General features: G+C 43.8%; 1 long non-coding RNA gene across 2 annotated transcripts; it reads right to left on the reverse strand.

Moving 5' to 3' along the window:
* Positions 1 to 398: 398 nt before the first annotated feature.
* Positions 399 to 3,178, reverse strand: LOC127320798 (uncharacterized). Of its 2 annotated transcripts, XR_007863544.2 has the most exons (4): positions 2,846 to 3,171; positions 2,522 to 2,744; positions 1,582 to 1,646; positions 399 to 610 (listed from the first exon to the last, which is right to left on the reverse strand). It is a non-coding gene; the product is annotated as an uncharacterized lncRNA (long non-coding RNA). The 2 variants fall into 2 exon arrangements; XR_011752199.1 differs by having other exon boundaries at positions 2,522 to 3,178.
* Positions 3,179 to 10,314: the final 7,136 nt, after the last annotated feature.

The raw sequence follows: 10,314 nt of genomic DNA on the forward strand, positions 1-10,314 counted from the left end.
TGCATTTTCCGGAACTAACCTATTGACAAGATGCCACAGTGTCAGTTCCTGTTTTCTGCTGTTTTTGGTTCCAGAAAGGCTATTCGGGCAATATTCTCGGAATTCGACGAAATAAAGACCAAACACCTTATTTTCCCGAGAAGGTTCCAGAACACCGAAGGAGAGTCGGAGGCGGGCCAGGGGGGCCCACACCACACCTGGGCGCGGGCCCAGGCCTGGCCGCGCCGACAGGTGGGGAGGGCGCCCTGGTGCCCTTCCGACTCCGCCTCTTCGCCTATTTAACCCTTCGTGACCTAAAACTTCGACTGTAGCTACCTCACCTTTTTAGGGTGCCGATCTCTGTGCGTATCTGTGCTAGTCCCTGGATCAATCGCTAGCACACACAGTACAAGATGTAATACCAAGAAACAAAGGTCTTTATTACATCGTATGATCCAGAAATTACATAATGTATTACAAATTGCATAGCACAAGGCTAGCATATCATCAGAGTTTCACAACGAACAAACATAGACAGCATGGAGTCCTTCGTCTTCATGTGCCACATGCGAGCATGTTGAGGATAGACTCGTAACCCTAACCATCGTAACTCACTCGTCTTTTAAAACATCTGCAACATGAAACGTTACAGCCACGAATGGTCAATACTTTGAATGTATTGGCAAGATGACACTATAGTGGACTCAAATGGCAACCTAACACTTAAGTGTACATTTGGCTGGTAGAGCTCAGGCATAATTTGCATAAAGCCAATTTTTCCCTATCATTTATCAAAACATTTTCTTTTAATCTAATTAGCAGTAACATTGGTAAAACCCCAATGTACCAAATTAACAATAGCATTGGTAAAGCCCCAATGTACCTTCCTACCCTTGTTCACCCATTCAAATTTTATTTAAGAAATTGGGATGAAGAGATCTTCGAACAAGGACTTGTCAGTTCGCTCAAGTTGTCCATAACCGGGGACACGGCTAAGTACTTAGATTTACACTCTCGAGAGGTTCTACACCTTTACCCACATGACCAGGTCAATCCTTCTACCTCGATGCACATTTTGCTCAAAGGACAGGTGCAGACCGTGGCCGAGACCTTCTGTGTGTAATCACCCGAACCATTCCCTAAGGGCCACGTTACACCTACAGTATCCCTCTACCACCACCTGGCCCCTAGGATCCGGGTTCATACAACATACTTTGTCAAGCCAGAGCCATAGTAGCATGTGGTTGTACGGGAAGCTAATGAGCAAGGTTTGTCTACAATCTCTTTAAACCTGGGTGACTTTCCGCACGTGTGCACTAGCACCAGGGTCTTGCCCCCTGATGCAGCCACCCTCTCCATAACTCCACCATTCACCCAGGTAATTCATTAAACTTAGTTGTTTTTCCTTAACCTCTATCAAAACATTTTCCATGGCATAGCAGGTAACAACTAAATTTAATGGCGGCTAAAGGAGTCTAGGAGTGGTGTAGCTAAACTATTAGGATTTATTAGCAGGCATAAAGCATAAACGCTAGACATGTCTACTATAAAAACACTACAGTGCAAGAATTAAAACTGGGACTTTTGGTGTGTGACACTTGCCTTTTTTCAGTGGGAGGAGTTGCAATCTTCGCAGTCACAAAGGTTGCAGCTGTCACAGTCGCAATCTACAAGCATACATACATAGCACCATAAACACAAAGCACAAACACAAATGCACAAACATAGACATGAGATGCATATGAGATTCACACAAGAGCACTCCATTTATTGTTCTATGGTTGTCACTATATGCATGATGCCATGGCAAAATTTTAGTATTGAATTAATTATTAAAAACATTTCCTATCATTAGAAAAGATCTACAACACTAAACAAATAACTAAAAGAGAAACATATAGGTAATATTTTTATTTTCTAATGCTACTGTACAGGGGGTTCGAATCTCTGCTAAAAGCAAAAGGAATTACTTAAATATATTTTGTAGAACTATTTATATGGCTAAAATACTCTATTTTAGTTTCTGCAAAAACTGTGTAAAATATGATGCAAAAATGCAATATTTTGTGTCTACTGTATTCTACACGTTTTTAGGATTTCAGGGGTATATTATTTGCCAACTTTGGATGTGTAATTACTTTTCTATAATTTTTACAAGATTAAACATGTCGCGGTTAAATTTTGATGTTGTACGAAAAGTTATCGGAAAAAGTTTCTCAGATGGAAAAACTTTCTACACAAAAGTTGTAGAGGATTGATTTACAAACTCAACAGAGAAAATCTCATCCAAAACCGAGCTGTAGATTTTAAGATATAGAATTATGAAGTTAGGCATAAGATATAAGCTAGCACGTACGAGAACAGATCGATCGATCTTAGCACAGCCCCGTGTGAAAACAAACAGAATAGGATGGTGATACCAGTTCATTTGATTAGGCTAACGGTTGGTTCTTGATCAAATAGCTTAATCTAAATCATATTTAGACTTTAGCACAAAGCACAAAGGAACTACAGGGAACTACAGGCTGATGTTGAGCGTTACCGCGGGTGTGGACGACGAGGTTCAGTGCAACTCGGCGAACTTGATGGTGGCCATGGTGTGGAACTTCTCTTCTTGGAACGACGGCGAAAACGCGTACGGTGGCCGCCGGCATGTGTATTCGCGGATGCTCCTGGCGACAGTGAAGTGGCAGACGTCGAGGTGTACTGTTTCGCTGGAAAAATCTTCGCCACTGTCGTGCTCACAGATGAAAATGGAGATGTTGCTGTGGTGCATGAAAAATTATGAAACAAATCCTGAGAGATGCGCAAGAAATAAATAGGGAGTTTGGAAGAAACTAGAGATCAAAAGATGGACCGTGCTCACCGCAATCGACGATTTACCGTGACGGTGCTGCGGACCTTCGAGCTTGAATTCGAGCAGCCTGGGGGCTCTCAGGAAGTGCCGTTTGGGGGGAAATAGAGAGGAGACTGTGAGGCTTAAGTAGCAACAAACGGTGCATCAAATGGTGGATTAATTCGCCCGGAAATCAATTTGAGAGGAAATGCACAGAAACTGAAAAACGCAGCAGTCGGATCGTGCGTGGGCGTCCCTTCGTGCCTGGGCTTGAAGACAATGACGTGGCGATGGGACCCGCATATGAGGAAAGTAAACAAGAAACGAGGACGTTGTTGTCTTCACGGGCGTGCCGCGTGAGTGCGCGTGTGTGGCCTGGCTGGGTCGCTCATTTTGAGTTGGGGAGCGCTGGGCGTCCCCGGGGGATCTAATCACTAATCCCCCGGCTGGACTGCCGTACGATTAGCCAAAATGAACAGTTCAGATGGCGACACGTGTCATAGTTGCCCCCAATCCCACTTTTGCTACTATAATGTACCAAAGTAGCAAAAAACATTTTAATTGTAGCAAACTCTAATCTCGCCGGAGACTCGCCGGAGACCTCGCCGGAGACCTCGCCGGAGACCGCCGGAGACCTCGCCGGAGACCGCCAGAGACCTCGCCGGAGACCTCGCCGGAGACCACCGGAGACCTCGCCGGAGATCACATAGCAAAACATTATGCTATTGTAGCAAAAAAAAAATAGAAATGTAGCAAAAGTAACCTCACCGGAGACATCGCCGGAGATGTCGCCGGAGACATCACCGGAGACGTCACCGGAAACCTCGCCGAAAACTTGGTAGCAAAAAAAATGTATTATAGTAGCAAGAAAGCATAAAAATTGTAGCAAGAAAAATTTGTTATTGTAGCAAACTGTGCATTGATGAAAAAATTATGGTAGCAAGACAAATTTCCCAAAAAGAATTGTAGCAACTAATTTATACTATGTTAGCAAAAACGCTAAATTAAGGTAGCAAAAAGAGCAGATAATTGTAGCATCATAATATATTTTTCTCTATTGTAATAAACTGATGGGTAGCATTACAGAGAACGGCCAAAAAAGGAGCACCCGGATCCATGGCGGAATCCCGCGTTGCCCCATGTCCTGAGCTCGCGCGCTGGCCGACGGCGAGGCGGCAGTGGGAGAGATGGCCGACGGCGAGGCGACAGTGGGCGAGCTGGCCGGTGGCGAGGCAGCAGTGGGCGAGCTCGGGAAGAACCACGGGCATCTCGATCCGGCCATGGATGGAGCTCCGAGCCGGCGCGGGTTGCGGCGATGCAGAGAGGCCGCCTTGGATGGCGCTCCGGGCGGCGCGGGAGGAGAGGAGGGGAGGGAGGCCGCCATGGATGGAGCTCGCCGGGGATGGCCGCGGCGGATGGCCGCCAGGCGCGAGGTGGGCGGTGCCGGGAGCGGAGGAGGGCCGGGGATGGCCGCCAGGCGCGAGGTGGGCGGTGCCGGGAGCGGAGGAGGGCCGGGGATGGCCGCCAGGCGCGAGGTGGGCGGCGCCGGGAGCGGAGGCGCATCTTGGGGCGTGGGCGGCATCGCTGTCTGGGTGTGGTCCTCATAGCCTCCGTTCCTAGCGATAGAAGAGATAAGATCGTGGTGGGACCCACTCTATCGCTCGGTTCGGGAAGGACACGCCTCGTTCGCTCGATCCGGGGGATTTCTGCGCTGTTCCCCCGGGGGATAGACAGCGTTTCCCTTTTGAGTTTGGCTTGGCCATTTGCCCGCACGTTTTTTTTTTTTTTAACCAAATCTCTTTTCTCTTTTCTATTTTAGTATTTGGAAAATAATTTGACAAATTGAATTTGATCAAAAGTAAGTCAAAACAAGTTAGAAAAATCTAAATAAAATATCAGTGGATTCCTTATTCAGTGAAGAACATTTTGGAACCACGTTTAAAACATTTTGATAAATAAAATAAATCGAATTTGGTACAAAGGCCTATATAGTTTTATTTGCATTACTTCGGGTTTTAGGTTTCTTTATAAACTTGAATTTCACTCAAATTTCCTAGGGAATGCAAAGATGTCATGATGCTTATGAATGCAATGCATGCATGTTTTTGAAAACTCTATTTTTGGAAAATAGTTTAAGTAACACCAAAAGTTTTATTTCGTTGTAAAATTTAAATCAAGACAAGCAACCAAGCTTAAATTTTATTATTATTTTACATTCCAAAATTTAGAAAATTTCGGGATGTGACATCGACACCAATTGACGAAACTCCAGAAAGACTCCAGGGACGCCGCCGCCATTGATGACCCACAAGTATAGGGTTGTATCGCAGTACTTTCGATAAATAAGAGTGTCGAACCCAACGAGGAGCAGAAGGTGTTGACAAGCAGTTTCGATGAAGGATTCACTGTAAATGCTCACAAACAAGTATTCAGGGGGTTTTGATATAGCAGATGAATAAAGTACGAGTAAGTAAAATGCGAGAGTAATAATTGCAGCGAGTGGCCCAATCCTTTTTAGCACAAAGGACAAGCCGGTTTGTTTACTTATAATGACCAAACGTTCTTGAGGACACACGGGAATTTAGTCTAGTGCTTTCGCTTCATATAGCTGATTAATCTTCATTGTTTTGATAAGTGTTGTGTGGGTGAACCTATGCTAATGCACCGCCCTTCCTAGGACTAATACATACTTGTGATTATACCCCTTGCAAGCATCTGCAACTACAAGAAAGTAATTAAGATAAATCTAACCACAGTCTTAAACTCTGAGATCCTGCTATCCCTTCTGCATCGATATACCAACGGGGGCTCAGGTTTCTGTCACTCCGGCAACCCCACAATTGGCAAACGAATACAAGATGTATTCCCCTAGGCCCATAAAGGTGAAGTATCATGTAGTCGACGTTCACATGACACCACTAGAAGAATAACACCACAACTTAAATATCAAACCATTGAATATTACCCAACATAATTCACTACTAACATTTAGACTTTACCCATGTCCTCAAGAACTAAACGAACTACTCACGAGACATCATATGAAACATGATCAGAGGTGATATGATGATGAATAACAATCTGAACATAAACCTTGGTTCAATGGTTTCACTCAATAGCATCAATAACAAGTAGAAATCAATACCGGGAGAGTTCCCCTATCAAACAATCAAGATTCAACCCTAGATGTTACAGCGGTGATGAGGTGCAGCGGTGGAGATGGCGGTGATGATGATGGAGATGATGGTGATGATGATTCCAATGATGTCTAGCTCGATGACGGTGACGATGGCGTCGATTTCCCCCTCCGGGAGGGAATTTCCCCGGCAGATTTCAGCCTGCCGGAGAGCTCTTTTCTCTCTAGTGTTTTCCGCATAGTAGGTAGTTATGGTGGACACTGATGGCATAGGTTTGGGTTAAAGGTTTGGATGCATGATACGTCCAATTTGCATCACTGTTTTATATCATAATTTGCTGTTATTCATTGATATATTTCATATTGGGACACAATACTTATGTTATTTCATCTATTTTGCATGTTTCATCATTATTGGAGGATCAAACACCGGAGCCAGGATTCTGCTGGAAAAAGCACCGTCAGAACGCAATATTTCGGAAGATCAACTGTGGAAGGAAATTATACCAAAAATCCTATTTTTCAAGATGACGAAGGAAGCCAGAAGGAGGGGCCAGGAGGACCCAGGGTGGGCCCACACCCTAGGGCGGCGCGGCCCATGCCCTGGCCGCGCCGCCATGTGGTTTGGGGGGCCCACGACCCCTTTCGCCTCCTTTTCTTGGCGAAACCCTTCGTCCCGAAGACCTAAGTCACAGAGGGTTCCTCACGAAGAGTTACAGCCGCCTCTGCGGGGCGGAGAACACCAGAGAGAAAAGAGCTCTCCGGCGGGCAGGAATCCACCGGGGAAATTCCCTCCGGGAGGGGGAAATCGACGCCATCGTCACCGTCATCGAGCTGGACATCATCTCCACCACCATCATCATCATCTCCACCATCATCACCGCCGTCTCCACCGCTGGACATCGTCACCGCCGTAGCAATTTGGGTTTGATCTTGATTGTTTGATAGGGGAAACTCTCCCGGTATCGATCTATACTTGTTGTTGATGCTATTGAGTGAAACCATTGAACCAAGTTTATGTTCAGATTGTTATTCATCATCATATCACCTCTGATCATGTTCCATATGATGTCTCGTGAGTAGTTCGTTTAGTTCTTGAGGACATGGGTGAAGTCTAAATGTTAGTAGTGAACTATGGTTGAGTAATATTCAATGGTGCGATATTTAAGTTGTGGTGTTATTCTTCTAGTGGTGTCATGTGAACGTCGACTACATGACACTTCACCATTTATGGGCCTAGGGGAATGCATCTTGTATTCGTTTGCTAATTGCGGGGTTGCCGGAGTGACAGAAACCTAAACCCCCGTTGGTATATCGATGCAGGAGGGATCGCAGGATCTCAGAGTTTAAGGCTGTGGTTAGATTTATTCTTAATTACTTTCTTGTAGTTGCGGATGCTTGCAAGGGGTATAATCACAAGTATGTATTAGTCCTAGGAAGGGCGGTACATTAGCATAGGTTCACCCACACAACACTTATCATAACAATGAAGATTATTTAGACGTATGTAGCGAAAGCACTAGACTAAAATCCCGTGTGTCCTCGAGAACGTTTGGTCATTATAAGTAAACAAACCGGCTTGTCCTTTGTGCTAAAAAGGATTGGGCCACTCGCTGCAATTGTTACTCTCGCACTTTACTTACTTGTACTTTATTCAACTGTTACATCAAAACCCCCTGAATACTTGTCTGTGAGCATTTACAGTGAATCCTTCATCGAAACTGCTTGTCAACACCTTCTGCTCCTCGTTGGGATCGACATTCTTACTTATTGAAGATACTACGATACACCCCCTATACTTGTGGGTCATCAATGCACGAGAAGCATTCCCTCTTAGTACAGGTCTTTGGCTAGCAAGGTTGATTAGCAAGCATAAGAGTTGAGGGAAACAAACAAACATACATGTGATAGAAACAATCATGCATCTTCCTTGTAAGCACAAACAACTTTAATCTTCAGAATAATAAGCTAAGAGCAAACAAGAAAGATAATGAAACAACATATCTACATGTATTTCCTCTTTTCTACTTAACTCAAAGTGTTGTTGCTATTGACCAATGCTAAGTTTGCCAAAACCAAATAGATTTACTCAATGCTCCCAAAGTGATACCAATACTAACATCAAGATCAATCATATAATAGAGATTGCAAACTAAAATAAGATGTGCAATATGTAAATGATAGAACCTCTCATTAATATTCCATAACGATAACTCACACCAAGGGATACATAGCAACTAAAAGAGAGATACTTCCACACTGCAACACATCTTATATGATAACTTTCCTACTCATGATATGACACTACTTGATAGTAAAAAGTAAAAGATAGTGATAATGTGATACCGCGGCACCCCCCCCCCCAAGCTTGGAACAAACCAAGGGGGTGCCAATACCAATGATGAATTACTCCTTCGGTGGTGGTGGTGATGAATTCTTTCCATCATCAGACTTCCAAGGAAGAGGCTCTCCATCGACAAACGACATCTTGGTCTCGGGAATCCTGAAACTAGCAGCATAGCTTATGTGTTTAAACTTGTTTTCATACTCACAGTTTTGATTTTGAACATCATAGAGTTGAGCTTGGAGTTTATTGGTGGTGTCGTGAAGCGAGAGGATGTCGTCCCACAGCTTTGCAGTCTCCTTCTTGTGTTCATCAATAAGTTCAGACACAATCTTGTGGAAGATGTCCACTTCACGCTCAGCCATCTTCTTGTAGTTGAAGACCTCTTGTTCTAGTTTCTCCATCCTGTCTTCCAAGCTTCCTTCCCCTTTAGGACCCTGGACATCTTTGATTTGCAACTCTCCATCTACGAGCAGCAATTCCTTGGGCTGCATCTTCAGCTCGTTCATGTACGGGTTGACGACGTCCTCAAAGAAGCTGTCCTTCGGAGTTCCCGACTGTCAACACCCGGATTTTTAAGTCCAGATGCCTGTTATGCCATACATTGCAATCCCAGGAATATTGTTGTTGCGAGACATAACAGTTGAATATCATAAGTCATCATTCATTACATACCATAGTCATCTTACAATTCGAGATCACATGATCCAATATTACACAAATAGTTGATCTATTGATCAACGGACACAAAGTTCATAGTTTCATAGCGGAAGCGTAAATAGAAGGGACTCTTTAGTCCACAGGCCAACGTCTGATGTCAGAAGATTCCCTAGTTGTCGTAGGCGTCCTGCTGGTCGTCATCTTGATAGTTCTGCTCCTCTTCATAGTCTGGCCATTTGAATAGCCAGGGACACAGCCGTGAGTACTTTAAAGTACTCGCAAACTAATATTAATGTAAGTGCTAACAATTCTAGTAAGAGTTGCTAAGCTCTAGTTTATTTTGCATAAAGCCAATTTTAGTTCACAAGTATTTGAGAAAAGACTTATTCAAATGCTAACTAACTCAAGTGGGAACATTAGTTTCATTCCCACAACTCTGTTGTGATTCAAAGTCAAAGTCACCTTTCAAATTCAAATTCACAAGTCACCATTCATATTTCTAGAAAAATTCTGATGACGGAACAGTATGGCCTTCCCAACTGTCCATGACCGCGGATGCGGCTATTCGAATAGGTTAAACTCTGCAGAAGTTGTACACTTGTGCCACAACAATTACAATAGTTTTTCAGGGTAACTGTCCCTGATTTATCGTACGCAGTACGCGAACTACCAATCCTAACCTTTCATTTACATACCCTAGTATAGGCACCTCTCGCCATGAGCTTGGCCTCCCGGTGAAAACAAACCATCAACCCGGGAACTGCACAGGGCTTGGGTAGGACATTCACCTCATTTCACGTCAATTCACTTTCAATGGAGGCAGCCTCGGCATAACCCCTATGACGCTTGTTCAGAGGGAACCCATACTAAAATACATAAGTTTCCAGCTAAGCCTTACCCAATTTCAGGTATTGTGGAGGTACTTGTAAAAATTGGAATGGTATCGCATCCGAACCCAACCATCAGTTTTTGTAAAGTTCACCATGTCATTCACCAGTCATATTCACCTTCAAAATCTTTCAATAGAATGACTCATCATTCCAAGGTTTTCAAAGTTATTTCGTTTCACAAGTTCCCAGCTAGAGTAGTCACTTCAAATTTAGCACTAGCATCTAAGTATGAGGGGTGCTAAGTAATTTGCTTTGCTTCTAGGCTAACCTCGATACTCTTGTACTAATCCAAAACTAACCAAGGGAATCATAAATCAAAAAGTACTTTGATAAAACAAAAGTAATAAAGCTTGTAAAGTAAAACTTGGAAAATAGGATCATAAACATAAAGTAAATGGGGGATGCCTTGCTCATGGTGAGCTTTGCACTTTGCAAGAGTATTATCTTGCCTTGGTTGGGGAATTGGTCA

This window comes from Lolium perenne, chromosome 2 (genome assembly GCF_019359855.2).
Source record: "Lolium perenne isolate Kyuss_39 chromosome 2, Kyuss_2.0, whole genome shotgun sequence".
NCBI lineage: Eukaryota > Viridiplantae > Streptophyta > Magnoliopsida > Poales > Poaceae > Lolium > Lolium perenne.